The following is a 20,542-nucleotide window of genomic DNA, read 5'->3' as shown; positions in this document are numbered from 1 at the left end:
TACCGCACGACCACGAGCTGCGGAGGGAGGAAGGTTTATAGTACGTTGGGATATGCCGTCAGTAGGAAGCCTACGCACGCTGACTTGAATCTACAGGCTGATACTTGTCACCTACCTGCTACTTCGTACCTTGGTTCACAGGGCCCACGTCATCTCGGTCCCTGAGACTTAGGTGAGTTCGCTCATCGTGAGGTCACTATTCGTCAGGATAGACAGAGCACACGCGCTTTGCGCTATCAACCAACTGTACACCGGGTGAGTGATGATAATACCGAAATGGCACCAACGTTTATGGCCTTTTGTCTTATGCAGGGAGAATTTCCAATATGGTTTGTCGTATTTTGCGAAAATATGATGTGTGTTTTTGACCACCATCTAAGATTTGGGTCTTTTTTAGGTTCCAAAGTGTTAATCTTGGTGTACGTAAGGCGTGTGTCTACTTTATTCCTTGCATTTGTGGCGTGTCAAATTTTGGTCACACTTCCAGGACTATGGAGGACGGGGGCGTACTGAGCATAAGCGTTACACACGCTTACACTGGCCAAACAAATGTGCTGTTGTAGAACATTGTCTTGGCACCAGTCATCCAATAGAATATAACAACACGGAGATTCTGGCTTGCACTTCCAGCAGCTATTGGGACAGTGCCATTAAGGAAACAGTTGAAATTAAGTTAGCAAGTAATATTTTAAATGAAGATGGAGGCCGGCCGCGGTGGCCGAGGTGTTCTAGGCGCTTCAGTCTGGAACCGCGCGACTTCTACTGTCGCAGGTTCGAATCCTGCCTCGGACATGGATGTGTGTGATGTCCTTAGGTTAGTTAGGTTTAATTAGTTCTAAGTTCTAGGGGACTGATGACCTCAGATGTTAAGTCCCACAGTGCTCAGAGCCATTTGAACCATTTGAAGATGGAGGTTTTTGTATAAATTCTTCTCTCTCATTTGTACAAAAATAGAGGGACAGAGTTAATGTTACCTCATCCATTGGGTATTAATTTTCACTGCCCATAAGTTCTGACGTTGGTCATCTTGGGTTGTTTGATGGCGCTAGTGTCTACAGTGTGTGTGTGTGTGTGTGTGTCTGTGTTATCTTTCTGGAATTGTTCTGAAAACCTGACATAAAATGGCGAAGTAATTTCTTTCCACTTCATAGAAAATTTTTAGGAGTTACAATTCGGTAATTTGAGTGATCGATGACAACTAATTCCAACAAAGTGAAGTATAATTGTCTAAATACGGTTATATGAGCAGGGCCCTGTAAGCTGTCTACCAGATGATTCTTATCAAACTTTTTAAGGTTATAAATTGGTGATAAGCTCTACACAGCTACCCACAAGAATTATGTACTTTTCGCTGAAGTATCCCGTGTATAATAAAAATATGTAGTGACTCTACGATGACACCTGCGTTAAGTCCGTAATCATTTTCCCACTCCGGAGATGCTGATTCATTGTGTAGACTACTTGATGTTGCCGTGCTGGTTAGGTGTGAGAAAAATCAGCTGTTCATTCAATGACTAACACCATAACATTTCACTTATTTCAGAAGTTTATTCTGCTGAAACAGTAGAATTGTAGCATCATATGCCTATCAAAACATAAAAAGACCTTTAATACGCAGAGCAGGATTTGTGAATAGTAGGGTTTGGGTTGTGGGTTGTGCGAGCTTAGGCTTTTGTTAAGGGTCTTTTTTATTAACAACCATTTATCATAAAATGGAAGCGCATACAATTATATCCTTTGTACTTAATCACAAAAAATCTTCAAACAGATAATACCAGAAACAAATAGTATTCCACTCAGATAAAGTCACAGCAAAATCTCATACTTAAAATGGACACAGTAATACAATAATAAAGAAGTTCATTCTAAATAATACCATATATCTCTTAGACAATAATCTAACTCAGCTCTTGTTATTTTAAAAGTTGGCATCAACAAATGACAGCCAGTATCAACCCGTGATAGCTTTAAAATGGGTACATAGAATCACACTGAATAACTGAGATAAGCAGCTGCCACTGAAAGATCTACCTTGTACTACTACCGCCGTGCGCCGTCTACCAAACCAATAGTAATGGACAACACAATAACACACAGCTAAATACCACGTAGACAAAGAAATGGTGCACTATACAAAATAACTTAGAGCTGTTACACAGTTGTGAATCATAATCGCTCCGTGAGCACTATGATCACAAAACAATAAAATACAGGGTGTCCGAAAAGACTTTCCCTGATGACATAAATTGATAACTCAATCTAGAAGTAAGATACAAATATGAAAGTTTTGTCGAACTGTTTACAGCTATCAAAGTTTTTTTCTGTTTTAGGTTCACTGTACGTAAATAGTGGATGAGGTGCAATGCCCAAGAAGCCATGTTAACCAATCAGGAGAAGTCACAGTGTGTCCTGTGGTACCATGACACACCATCACCAACCACAGTGCTGAGACACTTCCAGACAACATTTGGGAGGAATCCAACTGATGTCAAGAGCATTAAAGCCTGGTATGAGAAGTTCAAGAACACAGGATCGGTTGCTGACCTTCCGAGATCTGGTCGACCAAGAACCTCAGCAGACAGGGTGGAAGCTGTAAGGCAGTCTTTTCTGCGAAGTCCGAAGAAATCGGTGCGCAGGGCCTCCCGTGAATTACAGATGCCAAAAAGCTCTCTCCATGACATTTTACACAAACGTTTATTGTTTCGCGCATACAAAGTGCAAATCGTTCAGGCCTTGTTGCCCAATCACAGTACAAGTCGAATGACTTTGCGGTCGAAATTCTATCGCGTATTGAGGACGATGATGGTTATCTCAGGCGAATTGCCTTGTCCAGCGAAGCGAACTTTTTTGTCAGTGGAGTAGTGAATCGCCATAATGTGCACATTTGAGGTTCTCAACCCCTTGGCGAGGTCATGGAGTGCACCAGAGGCAGTCCAAAGATGAATGTTTAGTGCGCGTTATTGCACGATCGAATTATCGGATCATTCTTCTTCGCTGAGGCTACCATCACATCTGCAGTGTATCTGGACATGTTGCAACTGTATGCTGTTCCTCAGCTGTTTCAGTATCATTCCGATGTCTTGTTTCATTGGGGTTTGGACGTCCGTGCCTATCTAGATATGACCTTTCCTGGGCGATGGATTGGTCGTGATGGGCCGACGGTTTGGCCTCCACGCTCTCCCTACCTAACAACATTAGACTCCTTTTTATGGGGTTACGTCAAAGACGTGGTCTACTGAACACGTGTACCTGAAACTTCCTGGCAGATTAAAACTGTGTGCCGGACCGAGATTCGAACTCGGGACCTTTGCCTTTCGCGGGCAAGTGCTCTACCAACTGAGCTACCCAAGCACGACTCACGCCCCGTTCTCACAGCTTTACTCCTGCCAGTACCTCGTCTCCTACCTTCCAAACTTTACAAAAGCTCTTCTGTGAACACTCTTATCACCACAGCCCTGCTATGCGATACTATAATTCACTTTGAAAGGGTATGTCATTTGTACCCTTTCACATTTTTTCCTTTTTTCTGCTTTACTTACGTCTTAAGGACGCTCGTTTCGGCTCTCTACTACTCGGGAAAAGAATGCTATGGAGCGTTATTGTTTAATGACTTTAAACATCAGCGACTACGTGTACCAGATTTTGAAACGCTGCGGCAACGGACAACCACAGTCGCTGAATCGATCCCTCCAGTGATGTTGGCTAATGTGTGGACTGAAATTGAATATCGCCTAGTTGTGCTACGTGCTACCAACGGTGCACATGTGGAAGTTTACTGATGTGTGAAAAAACTTTGATAGTTTGTAAACAATTAGACACCAGTTTCATATTTGTATCTTACTTCTAGCCAGAGTTATCAATTTATGTATTCAGTGAAAGACTTTTCGGACACCCTGTACAACACTCTATCACTACAGCCCTGCCATTACGTCTTAAGGACGCTCGTTTCGGCTCTCTACTACTCGGGAAAAGAGTGCTATGGAGCGTTACTGTTTAATTACTTTAAATATCAGCGGCCACTTCGTTTCCGTTGTAAAATTTCTGTTCGATACGGTGTAGATGTGTGAGTTCCTTCCCTTAGAGCTCAGCAATACCAATCTCCCTGGGTCCGTTCCCAAGACGTGGAGTAACACAGCATGCTGCTAACTCAGAGCTTTTCTCGCTTTTTCGGTCCGCTCTATTGGCTACGTCCTCGTAACGGAGTCTCCCCAACCCCTCCACCACCACACACACACATCACGTAAAAAACAAGAGGCCCCATCTCCAACGACCGTCCGGGGTCTGCTATTTTATAAGATACTCTTGCTTTGGCCGTCGAGTTATATGTCTGTTTTTCGGTACCGGTACATTGTTTGTTGTAAGTTCAGATTGCTTTGTGTAGGCTAGATTGTGGATGAAGATTTAAGAAGCAAAGCGTTTACATTATTTTCAGTAATTAATAATGTTGTTGGTGAAACTCGTGTTTCGTTTACTATTAAATTCGCGTATAAAGCGTGAAACAGTGCAACTTATTTCCCAAATGCCCTTTTGTCATGACAATTTCCAAGAAATATTGAGTTCAGTCTTGAAGTACACATATACAAAGAAACGTTCGCCGCCGTGTAGCCGTACACAGACAATTGCGTTTATTCATCGTGCAACACATTATTGGCCACTAATTTCATCAGCTTTTAATCAACAATCTTAACAAAGTTTCGTACGTTATTGCACGTACAGTGAGTGACAAATCAGTTGAGAAATCTGTATGATTAACAAACCAAAATCCATGTCATGTGGTGAAAGAGATCATATGGTGAAAGAGCTGTTGCAACAAAATTCATCAATCTACCTTAGCCAGTTACGGAAGCCCAAGCCCACCTGAGAACCCCCTTTTTACCTATAGTCGTTTGACTGAAAGTAGACAATGCATACGAATATCGAGCTTCATAGGACAACGTACCTCTTTTATTCGGCGATCCATGCTCAAGTTACATTGTCGAGGTAGTCTACTGATACGCAATCAGATAGTAGGATGAGCAATGATATGTTTTGTATAACCTTACTTCCCTATACAGAAAAATGGTTCAAATGGCTCTGAGCACTATGGGACTTAACATTGGAGTTCATCAGTCCCCTAGAACTTAGAACTACTTAAACCTAACTAACCTAAGCACATCACACACATCCATGCCCGAGGCAGGATTCGAACCTGCGACCGTAGCGGTCGCTCAGTTCCAGACTGTAGCGCCTAGAGCGGCTCGGCCACAACGGCCGGCCCCTATACAGGAGTCATGCAGTTCCCTTTGTGTACTGATTTACAGTGTTGTACCTCAGCATTGATATTTTGTGAATGCGATTATACGTCTCTTTCGTGCAACGTGTGTCGATTTTTCATATGTGAACGCCAAGTGTAATCACACCAGGAAGTGTTGGAAAGAATTTGTTGTTTCGACAGAGGTAACGCGGATAATTACTTAGGCAAATATGAGAGACACATCTTTTTTCCAGGGTTCAGCGCAGGAGGACAAGAATATTAACATTAACAGTACACAGGAAGAAACATCAGAGCAGAACTTTTTTGTTGGCGTAGCTGAGGTGTTGAATCTGGGCGGTTGACTTGACACAAACTCGTAAGGAAATTTGTCACAATTTAAAAAACAAAGCATCCATACGAATTAGGAAATTAACTTTTACAATTTTAAAATTAACGAATAAAAAGAAAAAACTCAAAACAGTCTCTGTAGTTAACGTGCTGAAGAATGCTTGACAGCTCATTCGCAGCCCGCTTCTACTAGTACAGTTAGGAATAGCCACAGTGGCAGTCCAGTTTACTACAATGTAAGAGATCAGAGTTACACAAATAGTATACAGGATTATACAAAGGGGAGGACACGCAACTGATTACAAATGAAAATGAAAATTCGTGCCAAAATTTATTGTAACCAAACAATATCTAGCACCGAATTAACCATGCACATCATTATGCACACTAAAAGCTAGATATTCACAAAAGAATTCATTTCAGAGGGAACGTGGGCCTATGGCGCTAAACATATTGTAAGCTTCGTTAGAAGTAAACCTTAAAACAGCTTTACTAAAATAAGATTAACGTCACACAAATAAATACAAATAAACAAAAGGCGCCGCTTTTTTTACTTCACTTCCATGAAGCCCGGCCATTAGCCTTAATGGGTGTGTAGCAGCAAATCCTTCAGTTTTAACTGTGTTCCAACAAGTTCAAGCTCACAGGATGAAGTAGGTTTTGTGTACGTTGGTGTATGTGCTGAAATGACTTCGTCAATCGACACACAGCAAGGCGACATCCCATCGGCATGCCTCCACACCTCACGACCAAGGATCTGAGGTCCACTTTACTGTACGTTTCCGTCGACTGGTCGTACACCACGCGCAGGGAATTATCGCGCCTATATACCTTACTGCTTCACCTTAAACATCACCATATTTCATATGGAGAATATACGTTGGTTGCAGTCCTTTCAAGCTAAGACTACTGCTCCAGAGGTGGGCGCCACTTTAACTAAAGTATGGACCAAGACGGACCCGTCTTTACAAGACCACTCGACATTAAGATCCTTCTCCAGTTATTCCTGTGCCCCCTGCCAGCGTGTAATGGAGTAGCAATGCCTCTGATACACTGGCATTTTTCGGCATAAACAGCATGCACAGCTCAACATGCTGTCTCAGTTCATGAAGGTCGAGACTAGAATGAAAGTATATATATTTCCACTGAATTTCATTCTACGGATGATCAATCAGCCAGGCCACCAAGGATCTGCACAATCCTCAAGATGTTTATGATGTGACCTGTACTGTGGGGTTAGCATTATCCTGCTGGAATATGCCATTTGGTACTTTGGAGAGCCGCGGAGCAGTGGTCGCTATGTATGGAAGGAGGCACTGTGCAGACTGCTGGCCCAGCAGCCTGCTGGCGTTGCTCATCCAGCCGAATCACTACGACCATGGACAGCTGTTCCACCAAAGTGCACTTGTGGACATCATTGCTCGCGCCCAGGTCAGCGACTAACAGTTCTGGACAGGATGATGGTAGCCAGGTGGGAACATGCCCCTGCCTTCCAACAAGAGACGACCACCACTCTGGTAGCTCCTCTAAGGTACAGCCAAGGGACAGCACTAATACACCTCTTCCAGAACGTCTGAGGTTGGTAGCTCACATGTCACTCTCCACTGACCCCCAATGCTATGTTGGTTCCTTGGTTCCACGTCAGTGGGTGACTGGCTGTCTTGTGGCTGAAGGCTTTAAAAAAAAAAAAAAAAAAAAAAAAAAAAAAAGGAGGTAGCACATCATGGAACAGCTTCGCTGTCATACCGGCTGGCAACTGTGGCGAATCACTGACAACTGAACGGATGAGCTTCAGACGTCCATGTATTTACGCTGGTTATCTCGTGCCGATGACGTTAATCAGTTGTCTCTGTTGACCCATTGTGGACCTGGGACAGCGGTTGGTCAAACATGTAACAAAGAAATTGCCAAAGAACCGTGCAAATTGAGAAGTTATTTTATTTCATTCTCGCCGCTAGTTTCGGCAGGTGTACTCAGTTGCAGAAAGTCTTCTAAGGAAGCATTTCAGAATTCACAACATCCTGAGATAGATGGCTTCAGTATGCTAACATCGATAATTTTTGTGAGATGTATATAGGGCACATTCAACGGTCGATACTCGTAGCGAAAATAAAATAATTTTTGATGTTGCTGAGCAACATTCATACGATAATTAACATGTCCTGCAATCTATGTTAATGGCATAAACTCAGTCGCTTGAAGATGGCATAAAAGGCCGAAACCTGCGTCGTAATTAAATAAGCAACAAAACAGTCAAATGGTGGTGCGTTCATTTAAAAAATAAAATACATAACTTCTCAATCTTCACGGCTGATTGGCGAATTTCATTGTTGAAAGTTACTGAGTTGGGTGATGAGCGAATTTGACCGTTTTTTCTAGGCTTGTCAACGCTCTGTGTCACAATGTTGTATCCTCACTGTGATTTTCAGATCCTCAACTTGTCTGTATGTTGTGGAGGCGCTCTTGAGTGTTTGTTACACGGTATGACTTCATCTCTTAGCAATGTCGTTATGGAGTGGTCATTCTGCTGAGTTCTATAACATATCTTTTTATAAAGACTACAGGTGAACTCCTGTACCTAATTCAATAATCCTGAAGAGACATGGCAATGACAATGTCAAATTATATACCTGCTTATGGACTGCCACGTAACAGCTACTAATATTATTTCAGTTAACATGTTTATGGGTTTATGTCGATTCTTTTTAATAAGCAGTAAAAGATTTTCTTTTCGTTGTATTCACGTAAAAACAAGGTCTTGAAAAAAACTATCTTTAATACACTAATGTTTTACCAATTTTTGTTCTCCGATAATTGTTCACTCTGCGAAATATATGACACTAGATTATCTTCTTCTTGTTCTGGTATCGACGAGGAGCAGATGTATCTTTTTGTCAATAGCAATTGGAATATTGCATTTCAAACTTGCTTTTATTCTGTAAAACAACCAGTCTCTCCGTTCTACTGTTTCGGTTAAATCATGCAGTTAACTTTTAGCCATTTAAATTAAGTTGGAAGCGACTTGTTTGGTGACTCAACGATCGTGTGCCTTAAGCGCTCTACCGTGAATTATTTTATTATTAAAAAGTTGATCTTAATTTGAAATCCGATTAATTTTTCACAATATAAGTTATTTTGTACGAACGTCAACAACTTATGCATTCATGTTTCACCCAGCATGCCACTAACCAACTATTACCTTTTGGCTTGAAGCTACTTTTCGTTCAGTCAACTGAAGTCAATGAGTATACTTTCATTTAAAAAAAAATACTCACCATTCAGAATAATTTCAGTTACCACTGAGAATAGCTGCGCTCCCCTTTTTATCCCCTTTCGTTTGAGATTTTGATACCGTATAATCTGGAAGATTAATCAATCTACACAAAAGGAGCCACCTCAAGTGACGAACATTTATCAGGACATAAATGTAATTTTATTGAATTTCTTGTCTATATGAATTTCATGTCACGTAATTACAACTTGAATTTTTTTCATGTTATACATATATGGTCAATGAGATAACTTGATATGAAGTAAATAAGAAATCAATATGAAAGGGAAACTTGGAAATTCATCAAATATTCGAAATAAATTTGCCAACAATCTGATATACGCTGTCACCAATAAGATAAGCGATGGGAAGCCAGTTAACTCCAGTTATAGCCAACCTCTTCATCGAGTTCTTTGAGAACATCACCCTGGACACGGCTAATGCAACCTTAATTGCTTTTATCGTTACGTCGACGACACATCTGTTGGCTGGCCTCAAGGGAGCGAAAAGCTGGAAGAATTTTTCAACCACATCAACAGCACCCATTATAACTTCAGATTCACGATGGAAGCAGAGACAGATGCTGCCTTGCCTTTTCTAGACGTCCTCGCCCGCCGGAAAGAACATAGGTGTCTCAGCCACAGTGTTTGTCGGAAAGAAACCCATATCGACCGATATCTGCATACGACCCGCTATCACCAACCTTCACAGAAAAGTTCTGTTCTGAAGACATGGGTGCGTCGAGCGGAAGCCGTTTCAGACGCTGAAAGCTTTCGGAAGGAACTAAGGCACGGCTACAACAAACGCCAGATTTCGCAAGCCATCTTACCTAAGAAACATAAACAGACAACCTCCGACGAGGGCACGACTAAGCTTACGTTCTTGGCGTTCTGTGGCACAGTAATAGGAAAGACTAGCTGGCTTCTAAAGAAGCATAAAATCGATACGGTTTTTAGGACACCGGCTAAAGTTCGACACCTAATGAGGGCTGTGAAAATTGTTGTTGAACTCAAACACCAGGATTATATAAAATACCGTGAGGGTGTGGACAGTTCTATATCGGAGAGACTGTGCATACTATTGAACAGCGCCATCTGGAACACGAGAGATGTTTTCGCCTACGATATGCTGAGAAATCAGTGGTGGCGGAACATGCTTTAGAAAACGGACACCGTATTTCATTTGCCGAGACATCGATTATTACGCGAACTACTAGTTTTTGGGACAGTGTGTAAAGTGGCTATAATTTCGCATCTTACAAGAACTCATTCACGTACTTTACCGTGATCTACAAACACAATTAGATATCATGTGACAGGTTGTACATCGTGTATATGAATATATGAAGGAGACTCACATTGTCACGTACGTATTGTAAATAATTGTTAACGCTTATTGCATGAAAAGTAATGGAGTGGCTTTATTTTAAAAACGGCGTAATGAATGATTGCCTTTACTAGTAGATGTTGGAATGCCAGTGGAGATGAAATGGCGGGCAGAAATCAAGCTCTGGGTGGAAGGCCCGCACAGGTGTTGGTCCTGCTTAACCACAGGAAGTAGCTAGAAGGACGTCGTGGCACCTGAACTCTGAAGCACAACAGAGTGACAGCCGGCCGCTATTATAGTAGGGGCCGGAAGTATAACCGAATAATACTTCCGAACGCTGAAAGTCTTGGACGCAGGTGAGAGGAACGAAGAAGCGGCACCTCGGAAACCACACAGGCTGGGTTATTTCCAAGGATTTTTACTCAGAAGCGTACCATTGTACGAGTATAGGTTTTTCCTCGCAAACTTTCCGCGCTGGACGACAAAAGACTAAAATATGGTTGGTCGGCGTTCGGAAGAACCTGTAGAGACGGAGAATTTCCGTCGTTTCGGGAAATGATTCGCTTTCGGAATTACAATGGTGGGGACCCAAGCCTTGCTGCGAAGCCAGCGCTGGAAAGACGAGGTCTTCCGTTGCGAGCGCCCTTGTGTGACGGTCGCTCGATGTCAGCTTTGTTGGTACAGACAGACTTGGTGTCTTTGCTCTCAGGAGAGTTGATAGTTGCAACAGTTAGGGACTGTACTGTTGCGAACCTATACGATTCTGGAATTCATCTCTGGGTTGGAAGTGGTCGTTGAGTACGCAGCGTTCAGTAATTGAGAGCACTTCCTCTGCCTATACTTACGTTGAGACGTTATCTGAACTCCGTCTTTGTGGCTGGGAGTTCGCGTTTCTCGTCTGTAAAGCAAAGATAGGAGAAGACAGTGTAAGACGTCGTGGCCTCCTGACCTTCACTGCTTACATATTCCGCCCTCACAATCATATTCCGCACATCAAGACGCTTCATTCGAGCTCAAACTCGATAAGATAAAGTCAATGTTCTATGAATTCATGTTAACGCGCACCGGGTTGAAATACTCGAGGCTGGCGTACACACACACATTCAAGACACGACGGTCACAAAAGCTTTTAGTTCGGGAGAGGCAAACCGAAAGCTTCAGAGGACGAGTCAACCTATCTACGTCGGCCGGCGAACAGTCCATAGAGCAGACAGCTTTTGCCCGAGTGAAAGGGAGAACGACCCCGTGTTCAGCTTAAAAGCAAATTCCGCTACACAAACATAGCACGCAGTTTCAGAGGTTTTCACAGGGAGACAGCAAACGCCAAACGCCGATGCTACAGATTTCTGGATTGGTCGCCTTAAACGAAATGTCATTCTCCAGTTTTAGAAGAGCAATGCTGACTGGCAGACGATATTCCTGACACCTTGAGCTGAAGGAGTAATGGAAAAGACCGAAAGATATACCCCTTCACATTTTGCGTGGAGAGAGGCCGTTCAGTTGTTGCTCTTGGAGCGACAACACGTAACAATGTGTGCGCTCATATGTGTACTCAAAGAGTGAGGAACAAGTCTCTCCTCAGAGCTTCACTGGGAAAGCACCTCTGTTGAGAGCGAATCGGAGTGCGACTCCATATTGAGTCCTTGCGATTAAGCATTGTTCACTGTGTTGGCCGCCACACTTACTGTGCAGTGTGAATGGACAGAGTTATAGTGAAATGCCTGCGAGCGAATTTTTGAGTGGCATCGCGGTAGACTGGTTATCTGACCGGTGTACCACACCAATAGTTAGACAAGGGGCGAATAGGAGTTTTTGACTCCATCAAGGCGTAGGGAGAGTTTGATTGGCGAAGGTCAATCCAGAAAGAACGAGAGTTATCGTATTTGTCTGCATCGAGCGGCGCAGACAGCAGTCATCGCAGCTTACGGTATTGTGCGCTACAGCTCTTGCGAGCCCCATATTACACTAACTAGCACTACTCCAGTACCCAAGTATACCACTAGTTACGTAAGAAATTTTGTGAACTTTTGTGTCATTTCCTTACAACGGACGGCTCCAGAAGATATTTATTGATGAAAGTTTTTCCGTAATTTCTCTTTAGAACGTTAGGAGTGTCTGTCTGACTTCTGTAGTAGCGTGGGGGTGGAAATTGCATCTTGCAGTACCCACAGGGTAAAGGGTACATCTCAGATTAATCCGTTGCGCAGAATGACAGAATAGCACCCACACGCTCACAACACTATTAGAGTATATTAGTCAGAGGATCCCCTTCTGTCGTCGTAGTGTTGGAAAGAGTTTTTTCTTCCATCGACGCAGACGTGTACGAGAACCAGCACGCCGATGCACCAGACGCAGTACATACGGTGATATCGCAAATTTCTTCGGCTTATTAGGGCTATAAAGCTAAACAGCTGTGATCACGTTAGTTTATTTCCACTGAGGTCCCACACCACCGTAGATCATCTTTGAAAGTAGTGTCTTCTAGTGTTTGGTACGTAGACGATATCAGTCATTTCGCTTTATTAATATTAGATCGTGCCGTTATAATAATGGGCAGAGTTGGGCAGTTGATTAGTAATTTTACTTAGGAAATGTAAACTTCGTAATTTAATGTCGTTTTTAATCTACAATAAATATATAAGCATAAGAAAGGTTTATCACTTAGTAGTATTAGTTGCCTTCATCATTCATTTATGCTTAGATTGTAATTTATAGAACTAAGAGTTCCTAAGATCTGCTTCAGGTATAGTCAGACAGGGCAAATTTTCATTTTAGCGTTTATTATTCTGCGTTGCGTGCATTCATTTTACACCCACCTGGAGTAGCATCTTGGAAGTGTTATAAAAGATTCGATCGAGTAAAAATTTCTTACACCTTCAATAAAGACTGCGGCCTTCAGCTAAGCACAGCTTGAAATCTGGCCATCGGCGCGGCAAGCGCGCAATGAAAACATTACAATATATGGCGCTGAAGCGAGCACCAGTGACCTCACTGAAGGCGGTAAGTTGGTTGGTTGGTATGAGAGAGGGGACCAAACAGCGAGGTTACCAAACCTATCGGGTTAGGCAAGGATAATGAAAGAAGTCGGCCGTACCCTTCCAAAGGAACCATCCCGGCATTTGCCAGAAACGATTTAGGAAAACCACGGAACCCCTAAATCAGGATTGTCGGAGGTGGGTTTAAACCGTCTCCCGAAGGCGAGTCCAGTATGCTAACCACTGCGCCACCTCGCTCGGTGCGGCTATATAAGGACGGCGGCAGCAATCATTCGACAGTCACCATTTGACAATGCCCGAGGAGAACTTGGCCGAAAGCTCTTGAATTTTAAACCACTGGTCGCGGATGATTGAGAAACTTTTATCAGTTAATAACATGTAGTCGAAAGGTAGAAACCAGGTTACACTAATGAGCATTACCTTCACCATTTGAGGACACTGTATCATATTTTTGATAAAGATACGTGGGTGCACTCCTATATGTAATTAAATAATCCTGGCAGGACATGACAGTAAGAAGTCAAATGATATTCCTGCCTGTGGACTGCCATGTGACAGTTACCAGTTTTACTTTAGTTAAAATTTTTGCGAGTTTCTGTCGATGCTATTGATTGAACAAACAATATCTTTTAGACACTGAAGTTATACCAGTCTTTGTTCTCTGATAATAGTTCTCTCTGTGAAATATGGGACACAAGATTGTCCTCTTCTCCTTGTTCTGGCACTGACACAAAATAGATGTAAGTTGCGCTAGATGTATCTTTTTGTCAATAATAATTGGAATACCGCATTTCAAGCTAGTTTTTATTCTGTAAAACTACCAGTCTCTCAGTTCTCCTGTTTCATTTAAATAATTCAGTTAATTTCTGGCCTTTTGAATTAAGTTTGAAGCAGTTTGTTTGATGACGCAACAATCGTGTGGCTTATGCTCCATCGTTAACTATTAATAAAAAGGCGAGCCTGTATCTTAATTTGAAGTCCGACTATCTTTTCACGATACATCTTCCTTTGCGTGATCTATAACTAGTTATGTGATCATTCGTTACCACGCGCACCATTAACCAACAACAACCTTACAGCCTGAAGGTAATTTTCATTCATGTCAAAGTCATTGAGTATAATTTCATCTCAAGTAGAAATAATCAATATTTACAGTAATGTTACTTACTAATGAGAACACTTGCACAGTCCTTTTTATCGCTTCTGGAGTGGATTCTTTTGTTTGAGACTTCACCATATCTTACAATCTGGAAGATTAATCCATATTTCCACGAAAGGAGGCACTTCACGTTGCAATCAGCACACTCTACTCAAGTGTTGTGTAGCAATTAGAGGTCAGAGACGGAGCTAGTTCGAGTCTAATAATCGGAATGCATAATTCACAAATCAAGGAGACGCTGTTACAGCAGTACTAATGGGCATCCTCCGCTAATGCTGTATGATTAGACTAGGAATGTGGCGCTGCGGTCACTTCACACTCATCGACTCGTTCTGTTACCGAAACGTGCAGGAGTGTAAGCGTAGTCGTGACTCATTGTTCGTGCGGAATATGAGTGAGCATACGACATGGCTGTTGTAAAGTAGCAGTAGAAAGGTGAAATAACCGATTATCGGGGTCAGATGGCCTGTAACGAAGATTTGTTATGTGACATTGTGCAGGGTGTAAGACAAATGGTTCAAATAGCTCTGAGCACTATGGGACTCAACTGCTGTGGTCATCAGTCCCCTAGAACTACTTAAACCTAACTAACCTAAGAACATCACACACATCCATGCCCGAGGCAGGATTCGAACCTGCGACCGTAGCAGTCGCACGGTTCCGGACTGCGCGCCTAGAACCGCGAGACCACCGCGGCCGGCAAGGGTGTAAGACGAAAATTAATTAATACAAAGTACGCATTTGCAATGTGTTGCACTACAGGAGTCCACGCGTCAGACGAAAAACATACAAATTTCGTCGAAGGCAAACAAAATTCTTATATTCTTGTTGATTCCACCTCCACCATGAGCAAGCACATGTGCGACAAATGAAAACTGGGCACAGAGCAGCGTCACTGCTATATCCCTGCTAGAAGAAACTGCGCTATTTCTATGTTAATTTGGTCATGGCAACTTATGTTTAGGGGCTAACAGCGAGTTATGAAGTTTATTAGTCATTTATATAATTTATTTTAATAACTGATCCACCATTTAGAGACTGCATTACGCCCCTGATTTCTGGTATTGTCGTAACACACTCGCCATCACCTCGAAAGTGTGTATATGTCAACTAAATCGTTAAACATTCTCGTTACAGATATTAAATATTAAAACAAGTACACAGGAGTCTTCGAAAAAAATGTTTTCTATATAAATATATGTATGGACATAATATTCACTGCTAAACGATCAGTCGTTATACTGGTATATAACTTGCTTCTGTCGTTTAGGCAGGTCGGACGTTTTGGGATATTTCAGCTTGCGCTTGACAAGGGCTGTAAAGCCGAAATCATGACTGTGTGAAATAAATGATTAGTAATTTACAGTTTAATGGCGGAAATTTCTTTCAAAACGGTTGAGTATGTCTCGGCAATGCCGCGAGTCCGCCGTTTTACTCGAAAATCGTGAACTCGCTCTCCTTTTCTGAGCGAGTCGAGTCCACTTGTATCCGACAACAGACTCAGGTGACGAGTGAGCTGCGGCGGATATTCAAGAGTCGAGTGCACGGGCACACGGATACGCCGAGTTCGGAGATGACGGCACAGGGCTGGCTGGCGGGTTTAAAGGGAGTATACGAAGTTCATGTCTGATCTCTAGTAGCAATGCCTCAGTTCAGTGCCTCGCCATTTGCAGAACTGACTCATACACTGTGCCCGAGTCTGTCTTCACTCGTCTCTGTGCTTGTAGAGGGGAAAGCTTTTAAAAGTTTACTTTCAACCAGAATTCTATTCGCGGTGCAACTGCCTTCAATGAGGCTTTTTGTCATGTCCGCTAGTTCCTCATGCCACGACCGCACGAGTTGCAGAGATATGAATCTAGACCATCACTGTTTCCTGTGACATGCCACCAGATGGTCTACGGATACGACGGCGTTGGCATGTGAACCTGAAGGACAAGCGAGACACATCGCTGAACACTACAAAATGCCTCAAGCGTCCCAGTCTGGATGTAAGCAATGCAAGTCTCTGTCGCCTGTGGGATGGTGCCAGCGGTAAAGGCGCATGGCAATTCCAGAACTCATTCCAGCTTCCAGTAACGTGTCCCCTGCGGTTCACGGTAACGTGCTGCCTCTAACCTCTATCCAGGTTTCAGCTGTTGTTATGAATCCACTCATCAGAGGGCTAGTTCCTACTCTCGTTGCCACACTGTTGTCCTACACCACCCTTCGTTCTGAAATCATTGCATTACAGCCCATTCTGTAAGAGCTGACAGCATTGCACTGTCTAGGAGTGTTAATGATAGCTCCGCTTACGTTTGACGTCAGTGTGCAACAATCGCTTACAGGGGCTAGGATGGAGCACTCGCATTAGAGGGTATATAAAGCGTGTCGGAGAGGACGCGGAAAACAGCGCATTCGTTGTAATGGGGAAACGAGCTATTTATCTGACATTCGAAAGGGCATGACTATTCGCTTTCGGGACAGGAGTGGCAGCATTTCTAAAACGGCTAAGTTTGTAAACTGTTGACGTGCCGTAATGGTTAAAGTACAAGGTGTTTATAAACGAATATCTGGGGTTTTAATGCTTTATAATATTTATTACATTAAACTTACAGTTATAAATGATATGTCAAATGAAAGAGCAACTCAAACAGTTTGGCACAAGTGCATATTCGCAGCGCGCAATGTTTCCGCCGAAATCCGCTAGACAGCGGTAGTAGCGAAGATGGGGATTAGTGAACAGAAACCGTTTTGTGTTTTGCAATTTGCAAAGACCGAATCTATAGTTACGGTGCAACCTGCGTTCCGGCTGAAGTTCGGTTGTGATCCTCCAAGTGATACTAACATTCGTAGATGGTATCATCAGTTTGAAGATTCCGGCTACCTTTGTAAAGGGAAGAGCACAGGACGATCAAGAGTTAGTGAAGAGACTGTTTGTTGACCGAGTGAGAGAGTCGTTCACTCGTAGCCCAAACAAATCATTCGGGAAGGCTAGTCGTGAATTACAAGTTTCCGTGTCGACTGTTTGGAAATTTTAAAGAAAATTCGTACAACTACGTTCTTACTGTTTACACTTATTACAGGCTCTAAAGCTGCCAGACCATGGATTGCATGCCAGCTGCGCAAATGAAATGTTGTTTCATGACGATGAAGATTTTCTGGATCATGTTGTCTTCAGTGATGAATCGACCTTTCACCTTAGTGGACATGTTAACACACACATTGTCCGCATCTGGGGCTCAGAAAATCCTCTCGAGGTGGTACAAACGCAACGAAATTCCTCTAAAGTTGCTGCTTTTTGTGCCATATCCCAGAGGAAAGTTTATGGGCCTTTCTTTTTTGGTGTACCTACTGTAACCGGCACTTGTTACCTAGATACACTAGAGCAATGGCTCTTCCCTCAGTTGGAAGAAGATGAGCCAGAGAACTTCATTTTCCAGCAAGATGGTGCGCCACCTCACTGGAATAGCGAAGTACACTATTGGTTGAACTTCACTGTACCCAAGCGCTAGATAGGCCGCAAGGGGCCCAATCACAGGGCTTGCTTTGCTTGGCCTCCACGTGCAACCGACCTAACGCCATGCGAATTTTTCCTTTGGGGATTCATCAAGCATCGTGTGTACGTTCCTCCGCTACCAGCAGACCTCCCTGAAATAAGAAACCGGATTGAAGCAGCTGTTGCTACAATCACTGAAGACTCACTTATCAACGTTTGGGAAGAACTCCGCTATAGACTTGATGTGTGCCATGTGATAAATGGTGCTCACATTGAGCATTCTAAGGTTCTCGGTAAAATTGTTTAAGTTGCTCTTTCATTTGACATATCATTTATAACTGTAAGTTTAATATAATAAATATTATAAAGCGTTAAAACCCCGACATTCATTTATAAACACCCTGTATAATATGCATAGCAAAATGGCACTATCCAAAGCCGGCACTGAGGCAATGTGGTACACCAAAGCCGTAGACGACAGGGATGAACGACGGCTGCAAAGATGTGTACAGGTGAGTAGACGTACAACTGTTGAGCAGCTGGCCACCCACATTAACTAAGGGGCTACCAACAGTGTCTCCTCAACGATTGTCCAACGAACGTTGCTGGTTACGGGCCTCCGCAGTAGGCGTCCGGTTCATACACCTGTGCCGACTGCTGTTCGTCGGTTGCAACGCCTGAAATTTGCGCACCAATACCTAAACTGAACGTCCAGTGGTGCAATGGATCGTGCAAATATGCATCTATCCTTTGGCACCATGTCCGCCCCTACAAGCAGTTTGTTTTTCCTCGGCACAATGGCATCTACCAGCAAGATAATGAAAAGCGTCATATAGCTCGCAGTGTACATGTGTGGTTCAAAAATCATCAAGATGAGTTTACCGTACTCCCCTGGCCATCAAACTCACTGGATTTAAACTCAATTGGGAATCTATACGCTCCACAGATCCTCAACCAAGAAACGTAGAGCAGTTGGTCACACGGCACTCGAGTCGGCATGGTTACACATCCCTGACGCTAACTTCCAAAATCTCACTGACTCACTTCCTGCATGTATCACAGTGCTCCACGCTGCGAAAGGTGGTTTTTGACGGGCTATGTTGTCATGTTCCTCATGCTGACGATATAAACTTTTCAAAGTCCATAAAGAGTACGCCCTTTGCCCATTCCAGATTTCGATCTCCATCTGAGAACTAACGTTACTCACATCCAATAGCTATCATGTGCTCACACCATTCTTTAGCTGTAGAAATTGGTTTATTGAAAATAAGTTAACATACGAATTAAATTTTATTGAATACATCGCGAAGGCATGTAAATATTGATTATCAGATTGGTGTTCATGGTGTAATAATTTTCATTTTCGCCAGTGTACTAACTTGTTGAAACGTCTCTGTGGAGTCGTTTCATACACGCTTATCTCACTGTATTCTGTGCATCCTATTCTATCCACCACCTGATTGCGGTTTAATTTATTAACTCTTCCAGAAAGACTGAGCAATCACACTAAGGCTTATTAAATGATATTATGTTTGATTTTTTTGTGTTCGATAGGAAACCATGACCTGTATTTACTACGTTTTTCCCCTCACTCTACCCTACGTGTGCGTGAATGTGACTGAATGAGTGTTTTTACGGGTGGTTTAGACTTTCTTTTGTGGGGGATGCTGAGTTGGTAGTCGTCTGCTAGGAGCAGGTGATGTTTGCTACTCGTCTGGAGGGTAGCACAGGATGACCAACTTAGGATCCCAGAACAGGGACAGAGAGATTTACCCCTTTTAGTCTGAGGTTGGTTTGTCAGTCAGGTTGGTGGCGGAAGCCTACCCCTCTGGTAGCTTCCGTTGCACCAGTAGTTAGGCGAAGCTCGGTGGAGAAAGGACACTCTGCAGCTAGCGGTTGGTGAGTACAGTTCGTAGCTCCTAGAAAGGGTTTCTGCTGATAGGAAGTGGGTCGAATAAGAACTTTCCTATGTAAAATTCATGTCATACTTAAGTACTTGAGCTTACCTGAAGCGTGTGTAGTTATGTAGTTTCGGAATGTGGCGTAATTATTTTGTTAAAATTCGTCGATGATGGTGGTTGAAATTAAAAATGTGGAAGTTGCTTCGTTCCTTTCGGACAGTCGTCGGTTTGTAGATGGAATGATTGAATTACTGTGTTCCACTTCCCTTTTGTGTGTTTTTCCTTTTTAATTGCGCGATTCTACAATTTTTGCGAATTATTTAGTTAAACTTTTTTATTCAGACACCAGTTATGTGTATTCATAGGATGTGCATCTAATTCAGTAATGAAAAATGTGCTACGTAAAAGATAATCTCTGCGTACTTTACCTTTCTCATTGATGCCAGTTTTCAAATTAATTTTCTGTTCCTTGATTTTTAAATTAATCTGCTTGCTTGTGATAACGAAAATGGGGGGAAAAATCAATGTGAACAATTTACTGTCTTAAAATTAAGAAATTGTCACTTTTAATTAAATAAGCTCATTGATATACAACATACAATGCTGTTCATCTTGTTAGTTTCTTTAAAAAATTGCATTCTTATAATTAAATTCTTAATTTAATTAAACTGATAATTTCCAGTTCGGTCTTTCCTTAATTGTTAGGAAGAGCTTGGGCTGGTGGCGACCCTGCAATTTTTAAATTTATAATTGTACTTGTGAGATGGCTGAACCAGAAATTGTGCACAAGAGTTACATCTCCATTATTCTTGATACATAACGTATGTCGAGCC

The 20,542-nt window shown here is 42.6% G+C and overlaps 1 non-coding gene across 1 annotated transcript; it reads right to left on the bottom strand.

Moving 5' to 3' along the window:
• Nucleotides 1-3,277: 3,277 nt before the first annotated feature.
• On the bottom strand, nucleotides 3,278-3,352 carry Trnas-cga (transfer RNA serine (anticodon CGA)). The gene has a single exon. It is a non-coding gene; the product is annotated as a tRNA-Ser (tRNA).
• Nucleotides 3,353-20,542: the final 17,190 nt, after the last annotated feature.

Source organism: Schistocerca gregaria, chromosome 1 (assembly GCF_023897955.1).
Source record: "Schistocerca gregaria isolate iqSchGreg1 chromosome 1, iqSchGreg1.2, whole genome shotgun sequence".
In the NCBI taxonomy this organism is placed as follows: Eukaryota; Metazoa; Arthropoda; class Insecta; order Orthoptera; family Acrididae; genus Schistocerca; species Schistocerca gregaria.
This window is presented reverse-complemented; position numbering and strand designations above follow the sequence as displayed.